The following is a 12237-nucleotide window of genomic DNA, read 5'->3' as shown; positions in this document are numbered from 1 at the left end:
GAATCCATCTTAATCTTTTTAGTATGCTTGATGTGGATACTCTGCTCAATCGATTATATTAGGTTGAACCATATGAAATTGCTGATATTCTACTGGTTTTCACATAGAAAAATGGCAGTGTCATATGGCTTAATCTAATATACTGATTTTAAAATTTATTTCCTTCCAGGTGGTCCCAGAGAAGCTAAGTCTGTTGATGAGTTCAGAAGACTTTCCTTTAAATGCAAAGAGCTGTACCCTTATACTTCTCTTCCTGTGATCAGGTCCTGAGAAGGCTCTTCTGTTGTATGTCTGCTTGTGTCCTTTGTGTGGTATAATATTTTTCTTTTTCCTTTTTTTAAAAAAAATTAATTAATTTTGGCTGCATTGGGTCTTCGTTGCTGTGCGCGGGCTTTCTCTGGTTGCGTTGAGCAGGGTCTGCTCTTCTTTGTGGTGCCTGGGCTTCTCATTGCGGTGGCTTCTCTTTGTTGTGGAACATGGGTTCTAGGCGCTTGGGCTTCAGTAGTTGTGGCACACGGGCTCAGTAGTTGTGGCTTGTGGGCTCTAGAGCGCAGGCTCAGTAGTTGTGGCGCACGTGCTTAGTTGCCCCGCGGCATGTGGGATCTTCCCAGACCAGGGCTCGAACCCATGTCCCTGCATTGGCAGGCGGATTCTTAACTGCTGCGCCACCAGGGAAGCCCTAGTATACTATTTTTCCTCTTCTCTTTACATTTACTCTCTTACTTGCTCAGGCCAGCATTGAACATATGAAGGATTATTCGTAATTCCTTGACTGGTAGTTTACATGGTGCATTTTCTATTTAAGTTATTAAATCAGTGTTTGCTGCTCATTGTACATTCTGTGTATGATATCCTAGATCATGGCCATTAACTTTAAATGTTCACAGTTTTGGGGCTTCCCTGGTGGTGCAGTGGTTGAGAGTCCGCCTGCCGATGCAGGGGACACGGGTTCGTGCCCAGGTCTGGGAGGATCCCACATGCCGCGGAGCGGCTGGGCCCGTGAGCCATGGCCGCTGAGCCTGCGCGTCTGGAGCCTGTGCTCCGCAACAGGAGAGGCCACAACAGTGAGAGGCCCGCGTACCGCCAAAAAAAAAAAAAAAAAAGTTCAGTTTTGGTAAGGATACTGTGAGTCAGTACCAAAGTTGGCAAATTCTTCCATTGCACTAGAATTTCAATGTAATGCTGATAGATCAAAGTCAGAATGTCTGATAATTGAAGGCAAATACGTCACTTTTATAATGCTCAACTAACATCCACAGGATTTAGGAAAGAAAATAATCTGTAGGCTACTCTGACAAATTAGCTAATTCCCCCTAGGGTTTTCTGGTTCTTGTCCATTTACAATATGTGAATTCTAAATGGTTATAATCGTTAGATAGATATAGCTCTGTATTTCCGCCCTGAATATTGTACCACAAAGAGTTTTCCAGGTTGGTGTTTAGTTTTCTTAATCATTTTTTTTTTTTTTTTTTTGTGGTACGCGGGCCTCTCACTGTTGTGGCCTCTCCCGTTGCGGAGCACAGGCTCCGGATGAGCAGGCTCAGCAGCCATGGCTCACAGGCCCAGCTGCTCCGCGGCATATGGGATCCTCCCAGACCGGGGCACGAACCCGTATCCCCTGCATCGGCAGGCGGACTCTCAACCACTGCGCCACCAGGGAGGCCCTTAATCATTATTTTTAAGTTTTGAAGAACCTTCAACCGTTAATCATCTAATTTTAATTGTGGGAAGAAAACCTTTTTTCTGCCTCTGAGGTGTCACTCTACTGTTCTTTTCTAAAGTAGATCAATCTAGTTTGTAGTCAACTGTTAGAAAATTCTGGATGTGATCCAGGCCTCTTGCTTTTTAATTCTTAAATGCTGTTAGGTGTCATTATATATAAGGACATCACATTCAAATATTGAATTTAATGTCTTCACTTACTTAACAAGTATGTATTATGTGCCTTCTATATCAGTAGACTGACTTAAGTATTATACTTAAGTGTTTACTGCACATGACAGTTTATTGGAAACTAAAAATGTGTTACTGCTAATTATAACAATTAAATAGCTATGGTTTATTAAGTACTTACTATTAAGTGCCAGGCTCTAAGACATTGGGATGATTTCTAAGATATTTCATGCATTAATTCATTAAAACCTCTTCAAAATTATGAAGTAAATGGTGTTATCCCCATTTCACAAATGAGGAAGCTAAAACACCAGGTAAATTGCTGAAGATCACCCAGCAAGTACAGAAAAGTGCTGAAATGAAATCTAAGAAGTTGGGGACCTACCATCACCGTAGTCATGATTCCCTGGTGGGCCAGGCATCCTCTTGAGTGCTGAAATAATCTCTGCTTCTCTGGAACTGACAGTTTCATTTGCCAGCACCTGAGACAGGCCTTACTTAAAGGACCAGTATCTTCAATGCATTGCCACATGTTTTCCAGTTCAGTTCAGTTACCCTGTATTGAGCCATTTCTGTGGGAAGGTGTTGTAGCTGTAGGTGGTCACTAGGAGATTCAGAAATGAGCAAGACCAACCTGTCCTCAGAGCTTACCTATTAATCAGGAAGACAGTCATGTACACAGGTAATTGTAGTACATACTGAATGTTATAGTGGCTCAAAAACTACAGCAGCAGAGAAAAGTAGACTAGTAATTCCATGTCATGGTGTCGAAGAAGGGAGGGCATGTTAGCTGTTCCTTGAAGGAGAAGTTAGTAGAAAGGCAAAGGGAATAGGCCAGCTTTCATTAGGAAAAATGACGCTAAGAGATTATTTGATACTTGTCCAAAGAAAAAGAGGTGGGGAACCTGAGAGTGATACTGAAACAAATGGATGAGAGGAGTGGTGCTGATTTGGTACATGACACCGCGCTGAAGCCGTCAGTATCCACCTCTCTTCTACTGAAGACCTCTACAGAGTGGAGATGCTTACAGGCTAGATGCTGCCCAGTGTCTTATCACCATCTTTTTTTTTTTTTTTTTTTTTTTTTGCGGTACGCGGGCCTCTCACTGCTGTGGCCTCTCCCGTTGCGGAGCACAGGCTCCGGACGCGCAGGCTCAGCAGCCATGGCTCACGGGCCCAGCCGCTCCGCGGCATATGGGATCCTCCCAGACCGGGGCACGAACCCGTATCCCCTGCATCGGCAGGCGGACTCTCAACCACTGCGCCACCAGGGAGGCCCTCTTATCACCATCTTAAAAGTACTCCTTCCTTTTGATCTCCTTCCTGGTTCCTTCATTTTACTTTTTGCAAGTGCTGTGAAAGTGTTCTGACCTTTTCAAAGGGTGATGCAAGTCTCTTATTAGTTTTAGAAGATGATTTATAAGAGTTTTATAAGATGATTTATAAATCATTTGTATTAAGAAATTATCATAAAGAAATGGGAAGTCAGGAGCTTTTGAAATCTGCATGTTTTCTCCCAAGTGCTATATTAATATTAACCTGAAGTTTTTTGGGGGGGTTGTTTGTTTGTTTTTAATGTGTGTGCCTGATTTTTAAAATATTCTGTGAGGGGAACTTGAGGATTCTAATTGCATTGATCTTCCACAATTTAGATGGACTCATCCATTTTTATTCTAGTGAACAGTTAAACAATTTATTAGCCTCTGTAAGAGCTATGAAAGGAACACAAGTTGCTACTCCCTCAGAAAGCTTAAGTTGTATTTAAGAAGAGAAGATAAACTTTTAAGAAACCTTCCAAGGGTATAAGTAGATAGTGTTTTTATCATGGTATCATCTCTTTCCTGTGCTGCCTCCTTATTCTCCTGTGTTCAGGTATGTCAAACTATCACTCACACATCTGTTTTCAGCCCTTTCATCACCTCTCCCCAACCCTGCCTCAATCCAGGTATGTCCTAGACAGTGAAGCCTTTCTCAAAGCCATATCCCCATTAACACTCGTCGCTTTGTGTGCTCACCCAGCCTTTCCTGATGCTCTCTACAACACTTAATTGTGTTTGCTTGTATACTTGTCTTTCTTCCTCATTTAGGCCGCAGACTCCTTGAAGAAAGAGACTTGGATGTAGGGCTTACTCAGATATGTTTGGAACTGATAGGAACTTCAGAGAAAACAACAGATATGGGGAGATAAGTGTAATAATATTGGTGATTGAGTTAGATTTGCTGCAAGATACTCAAATGTTCATGTCTGTTAACAGTCGAAAACATTGGCCTGGAGCTTGATCAAGTCCTTAGATATAGGTCATTATGTGATATCAGCTGCTCTGAGAGGCCTGTGGATAGATGATCCCTGGGTGATAACCTCATTTAGGGTATGGTAAAGATTTAAAAAGCCAGGAAATATGTGGGCTGAGGAGTATTGCGCGAGACCTGGGAGAACTAAGTAAGAAATATAATGGATAGGAGGGAAGAGTACTGTCAAATGACACAAAATATATAGGAGGCTGAGGACTGAGAAGAAGCCTGAGATGATTCATCACCACAAGCAGCCAACCCGGGAGTGGGAGGATGGATCAAGGTGAGAGCAGGTGATCAGGAAGAAGCATTGAGGATAGACCTTATAAGAGGTGGTAAAAGGAAGGGAAAAAAGGAAATGTTGTTTGCCTAACAAAATCCAGGAGATGACTGTTTCGGGTGGGAGGAGGAGAGAATGGTCTTTTATGGGGTCGAATGTATCTGAATATTGAAGGTGAAGGAACCAGTACAAAGTAGTTGCCATGGCTTGCAGTGGCTGTCAAGGAAATAAGGAAGTATGGTCTTGCAGTAGACTTGAGTAGCCTGGAGAGGCAAGAGTTGGAGTAATTTAGGAGACTCCAAATAGAAAAAGGGACATGCTAGGAAGTTAGAGATGTGTCAGTGGATCGTATGTTACTGAGAAAAGCAAGTTTCTAATGGAATTTAACATTTTAACCGGCACATCGCTCAGCCAGATGGTATGTCTCTTCAGGGGTAGCTAATTAACCAGATGAGTGTAGTATGAGAATAAAAGAGCAAGGGAAGGCAGAAGAGCAAAACTGGAGCCTCTGACCATTGGGAAGTTAGCTTTCTTAGGGAGGCAAGTGTGATCAGAAAGGGTCTTGACTGCCTTTGAGCCTGGAGGTCAGGATATATATACAAGATTCTTTATAGGTGAAGAGAAATAGAAGTTGCACCGGAGAGGAAGTCTTGAAAACAGAACAATTCCAAGTGATGATGACCGTTAATGTATAGCTCTTCCCTTGAATAGCAGTCACAGAGTACAAATCAAAGTCTTGGAATGAAGGTCAGGAACTGTGTGAAACCAGAGAGCTTGAAGGATCATCAACATGATGTGATGGAGTGGTTACGGCTCAACCCATCCCCTCATGTCCATATTCTTTGCCCCTTGGTGAGTAAACTGTAAATCAGGTTCTTGCCTAACATCCTCTTAAAATATAGCTTACCTTGTTTTTCAACCAGATTTTTTGAATGTGTTGCAAAAGTGAGTATTGATTTACTGGGCTGTTCTTTAGTAACCACGGCTAGAAATTGCAAAAGACCATCAACTAATCAAACGGTATAAAGAAAAAGGAGATAAAGGAATGGAAAAGGGTCTTCTGCCCTTAGTTCTGTGTTCGTTCAGTTGTTTAAATATTGGAATAAATAGTCCTTGAAATCTAGAGTTTTTAATTAAGAAGACAGAAAGCTCATGTTAAATTTATAGATAAGAGTTATGCTTCTCTAAATATTGCCAACTTTATTTTTGTGAGCTTGTTCAGTGACATAATGAGCATCCTGTTTCCTTAAGCGTTTAAGTGTAGGTTCTCGTGAACTGACAGGATAGAGGCTCTTAAGAATTGAGTAGGCTGATAGAGCAGCTGGTGTGACATTCAAGTGTTCATATTGCCTCCTAGCTCCTGAACAGAAGGAAAAAAACACTTTTAATTTAGAAATCTTTCTTGACTATAGCTGAAATTCTCAGAACCACTGAGACTAGAAAATGAGAGAACATTTCGTTCTCATATTTAACTGTAGATAGAATATGTTCTTATATTTGTTGGTAAGCGGCACTGGATTATATAAAATTACTTCTGAGCTTTTCAAAGGCCTTTCCTTCGCGTGGAAATGATTATTGTTAGGATGAAAGTTCTTGAAACGCCTACGTAGAACAATAGGATAGGAGAAAACAAAGGACAGTTTATTTCTGGGAGAGAGCAGGAGAAAGGTAGATATCTGAATTGTAGTTCTCTGTTAAATTTGTTAAAATTTAAGATTTTTAGGTGTTTAAAATCATTCTGCATATGTTCAAAATAAAGCAATGTGTCTTCACGTTTCTTTGAATGAAGGAAATTATTTGCAGTATTTGTATAATACATCAATATACTTGGTATTAAAAAGAAAAACAAAGTAACAGCGTATTTTTAGAATATGGTGTGCTTTCAGTTATTCATGCAAATTAAGAATAGCATAACAAAGAACCATGAGTAATTTGCTTATATTATTGTTGGGAAATTTTGGATTAAGGTGATAATCCAACAGTTTGTTCCTTAGTCAGATTTCAGGGCATACTTATTATCTGTAATAGTGGTTCTCCAGACCAGCAACATCAGTATCACCATCGCCTGAGAAGTTTTTCGAAATGTAAATTCTTGCGTTCTGCCCTGCATCCACTGAATTGCTGGGGATCAGAGATCACCAGCAGTCTGTGTATTAAAGAGCCCTTCAGGTGATTCTTATGCAGGCTAAGGTTTGAGAACCACTCATTCCTAGTTAGGACAACCTTTCCAGAGACACGGGCATCATCCATGTTGGGAACAAGATGAGTCCAACTGATTTGACCATAAAGCAAAAATGTCTATAGTGAACTTCAAATAATCTGTGTTTGAGATCATTCACATTAAAATTTTATCATATCTTATGCTTAATTAAGTACTCTGGCATAAACAAATAATCTGTGCTGGAAATGACAGTTATCAAAAGAGTAATTGTCTTACAGCCCCAGGGAGGGGGATGGATCACCAGTTTACAGAAACTGTTCTGCTTTGGGCTGACATATTTCTTTATAAACTAAAGACTGTGGGGGAAAAGGAGCTGTACTGGGGGCTAGGATAAGGAAACTGGGTATTTTTTTCACACTTTTACTAAGCCAGACTGCTATCATGTGGTTTCATCATTTTAAGTGAATAGTGAAATTATGAGATAGGACAGAAACAAAAAAAAATGAGCCTTGTAAATGCACATGCAAATAAACTGATCTCATGCTCACTAACTAAAAACAGATGGAAAGAGTTATGGTCAGGATTACAGTGCCACCCAGTCCCTCTCCACTGACTCCCTTGACAATTTCAAGATGAAGAAGAAGCAGTGAAAAAGGAGAACAAGCAACCAGAGGTGGCACTGTGGTGGGAACAAGAGTCAACATCAGAGAAATTAAGGCAACAGTACATTTCAAGAGTGAGGTAGTGATTAACAGTAACAAAGGTTGCCAGTAGGTCAGGTAAGAGGGACTAAATGTGTCTATTAGATTTAGGGACAAAAGAGGTCAGTGGTCACCTTGAAGAGTAGTTTTGGTGCAGCACAGAAGCCACTGGTTTGAAATGGGGTGATCTGTGAGTAGGAGATAAAATAGAAATGGCAAATTTAAGAGAGGGTGATAGCTAGATGTGGGATGGAGGATTTTCTTACCAATCTGCCTTTACAGGTAAGATTTTTATCTCTTAATTCTTTAGATCTAATTGCTAACTTTATTACCATATTGATTTGGCATAATTTTAATTTAACATGAGCAATCCTAACAAATTATTTCTCAAATAAATATATCATTTCTTCTAGGCTTTATGAAGTATTGAAACTCAGCATTGTTACTTTGCATAGCCTTGAGAGTCTAGGACCCAGTTAAGAACCACTGCCATGTTGCAATCATTATATAATTTATTTGGAAATCTGAATTACCTTTAACTTACATTGTCTGAAAGAATTTAAAGGAAAGTTTGTATATTTGCATACCAAAGTGGTTTGAAAACTCCTTGAAGGCTATGACTTTCTCTTAACAAACTAAACACCTAGCATATTATTTTAAACAGCATTAGGAGTTATGTTTTGCTCTGCTGTTTGAATTGTCATTGATTACTAATGTAAAACCTGTTTTTCAAATTGATTTTTAGCTAAGGTTCAAACAGGAATGTTTCCATTCAATAAACATTGAGCACCTACTATATTCCTGACAGTGCTGGGGTTAAAAATAGATGGCACAAATCCTGCCTTGAGTTCACAGTTCATTGGGGAAGACAGAGAGGTAAACAGATCATTGCAGCTGTGTGTTAACGAAATTGAGTTATTTGTAGTGAGGTGGATGGACCTAGGGTCTCATGCAGAGTGAAGTAAGTCAGAAAGAGAAAAACAAATACTGTATGCTAACACATATATATGGAATCTAAAAAAAAATGGTTCTGATGAACCTAGGGGCAGGACAGGAATAAAGACACAGACGTATAGAATGGACTTGAGGACACGGGGAGAGGGAAGGGTAAGCTGGGATGAAGTGAGAGTGTGGCATGGACTTATAAGTACTACCAAATGTAAAATAACTAGTGGGAAGCAGCCGCATAGCGCAGGGAAATCAGCTCGGTGCTTTGCAACCACCTAGAGGGGTGGGATAGGGAGGGTGGGAGGGAGAAGCAAGAGGGAGGAGATATGGGGATATATGTATACATATAGCTGATTCACTTTGTTGTACAGCAGCAGCTAACAACACTGTAAAGCAATTATACTCCAATAAAGATGTTAAAAAACCAAAAAGCTGTAATAGAAGAACAAGTTAGTTCCTCCATTATTCTAATCTACTTGCTTCCCACCCTGAGAGATTTGCTAAAGTGGTCATTCTGAATTTATCACTGGCAGCATCTGTAACTTGCCCTTGAAAGTATTGTACTTAGTCTCTGTCTCTGAAAGAATCTAGTGGATAAGTAACTTACTGAGGGGAGTGGGACTAATTTTTGTCAACACAGACACAGCCATGGTATTCATGAATTTTTTTGAGACTAATAAATCAGGTGTTGTAGTCTGTGCTTATTTTCCTGCTTATCCGTTCTATGAAAACAAATCCTGTTTGGTGAATTTAATCTTATGTAAATGTATCATTCTTTACTCACCTGATGTAAATTACTTTTCTAAACAAGCTTTATACGCTCTTTTATGCAAGCCAAGCGTGTATGTTTTCTTTAAACCCCTTAAAACTTGATTAATGCGAGTTCAGAGTAACATTAAAATTAAGTAATCCCTTGGTTCTTCAGAGTGTTTTAATGGAATAATTTGAATATAACAAAATTTGGTAAAAGAAACTTCCCACCACTCACAATCTTGAGGTGTCTACTCTTTGCTATGTGTGATATTAGACCATCTGCTCTTTCCTCCATTACAGTCAGATATTACATGCTAGTACTTATATATTCAGTAATTTACAGTACATTTTTGTCATTTCTTATTAAAATTGCTTTAAGTTTTTAAAGACTAAATTTTAGGGTATGAGTTAGGTATAAGATTTTTTTTTCCTGCAGAAGGTGACTGTAAGGAAGTTTGAAAGAGCATAGTACCTCTTAAGATATGAAGATCAGAGATAAATAAGGCATGGTTTTTGTCTTTAAATAAATGTTCAGTATAACAGGCCTAAATTTAGGCATAGTTATACAGTCCAGACTCCCTCAGGGAACATTTAAGGTGGCAAGTTTCAGGTTTTTCACTGACTGAGAGTTACTGCTAGTATCTGGTGGGGCTGGGTGAGGCTGGATTTCTTAATGTATGAGCTAGTGCTCACTGTCAATAACATGCCGATAGCAGCTACAGTGAGAAACAGCTATAAAGATGTTATCCCTCTTCTCACAGCTACTTGTCTACAGAGGAATTTGAATTAACTTTTATGTTTAAAAAAAAGCTAAGTGGAGATTTTGTGAGTGTTCTTTTTTGAAAGGCTGCAGTCAAAAACGTTTACCCTTTTGTCAATCGAATGGTGTGTCTAATAGCTAGGGTGTCAGTACCCGTTTTGAAGTACAATGCTAGTTATTTCCCCATAGTAGCCTCCTTAAAACCTGTATGTTGTTACGATTTATCCCATGATTTAAATTTTGATCTTTTACTCTTCTTTTTAATGATTATTGTGAGCATTTAATGCTTGCTTTCTTTTATTCTTTTCAGAAGTAGATGATGATGAGTGTTTGGTTTCAACTGGTGTAAAATGAACAATTGGATTTGATCTTCAACATCCCTTTCAGGTGTCAAAGTCTATGATTTTTTCCTTTGTAATCATTTTTTAGCATAATGCTGGCTTTTTAAAATTTGTATATTGTTGGTATTTTACTTTGATTTAGAAACTTTTACAATTTTTCTAAGTGAATGAAAATAAGCTGTCTATATCTTCAGAGGATTCCCCCCCAAACCCCAGATCCATAATTTGTGTTCCCATAGAACCAGTCATGGACTAAGAACCTTTGTAAATACTATTTTTTTATTTTTAAACATTTACTGAGACACGTAATAGGCCTAGTAAATAGAAGTTTGACTTAACACTTAAATTATTTTAATATATGAATGAAAATTTGAAGATATTTTATTTTACCTTAAGAGAACTGTTTGAATTTTCTTGGGAAAGAATGTATGAAATCAGAAGTAACTTAATGTACTGAAGTAGTTACCGAATCTATAAACATTAGAAAATTAAAGAGTAAGGTTTAGGACTATAACTTTTTCTGCTAGTTTTGAAATTTCATCCCAAATTGGGAGTGATTTGAAAAAAGTCAAGATTACTTAGGAATCTTTAGTTGACTCAAAGGACACTTTAAGAGATTAATTAAAGTTTAAATGAAAGGATTGGTTTCTAACACGTAAATTACTTTTTATTTATAACCAGTTTGTGTAAATTCAGGGTTGAAATTAATCAAATGTCTTTCCTAAGCTTATGAACACAATTAGCAGATCTTCAAATTAGATGGTATGTTTCATACACTATATTAAAAAAAAAAAAAGGATAAGTTTTCTTGTCTGGGGTATATTCTCTTTGAAGTAATCTTGCCTAAAAGGAATCTTGATTTTTAAAAGCTGAACAGTTTAAGATCAATGGGGAATGGAGTGCTGGACAGGAAGTTGTGTACATGTATAAAGCATGCTTATTGCATCAGGACTTATGGTGTTACCTTTTAAATCAGGAATGGATTTTTAAAGACTAGAGTCATCACCAAAAGGGCATGGGCTGTCTTCAAGTATTGAACTCTCTTCCATACATTCTTTTAGTATAGCTCTATCAACTCCAAGCGTAGGGAGTCTAACTGACCGAGGGACCCTTTATTGGTCAGGGTTCTCCAGAGAAAAAGAACCAATAAGAAATCTATCCATATAGTGATTTATTATGAGGAATTTGCTCCGGCAATTACAGAGACTGAGAAGTCCCACTGTCTGCCATCTACAACCTAAAGACCCAGGAAAGCTGGTGTTTTAGATCAGTCTGAAGTCCTGGGAACCAGGGAAGTCAGTGGGTAATTCCCAGTCTGAGGGCAGAGGAAGACTGGACAGTTAGGCAGGGAGGGGTGGGTACGACTTACCATTTCTTCTCTTTGTTTTCTTTGGACCCTCAGTGGATTCAGTGCTGCCCCCCCACATTGTGAAGGGCAATCTGCTTTACTTAGTCTACTCATTCAGATGCTAATGTCATCCAGAAACACCCCTGTAAGCACACCCAGAAATAACGTTTAGCCAAATGTCTGAGCATCTTGTGATCTAGTCACGTGGACATAAAATTAACTGTTATAGATCCATTCCAGTTTGGGATAACTTGTTACTAAGTTCTGCCTCAGCCAAAAACCTGCCTCTCTGTAACTTTCTTTCATTTCATTCTAGTTGTGCCCTCCACTACTCCACAGAATATATCTAGTCACTACTCTACACTAAAATTTCAAATGTTTTATGCTATCACTTATATGTGGAATTAAAATACAACACAAATGAACTTATCTATGAAACAGACAGACTCACAGACATAGCGAACAGGCTTGTGGTTGCCAAGGGGGAGGGGGTGGGGGAGGGAAGGATGGGAAGTTTGGGATTAGCAGATGCAAACTATTATATATAGTATGGGTAAACAACAAGGTCCTACCGTATAGGACAGGGAACTATATTCAGTATCCTGTGATAAACCATAATGGAAACGAATATGAAAAAGAATATATGTATAACTGAATCATTTTGCTATACAGCAGAAATTAACACAACACTATAAATCAATAATACTTCAATGAAATTTTTTTTAAATTTCAAATGTTTGAAAATAGCTATCATGGAATA

The sequence above is a fragment of the Hyperoodon ampullatus genome, assembly GCF_949752795.1.
Source record: "Hyperoodon ampullatus genome assembly, chromosome: 11".
NCBI classification, from domain to species: domain Eukaryota; kingdom Metazoa; phylum Chordata; class Mammalia; order Artiodactyla; family Ziphiidae; genus Hyperoodon; species Hyperoodon ampullatus.
Note: the sequence above shows the minus strand (reverse complement) of the source record.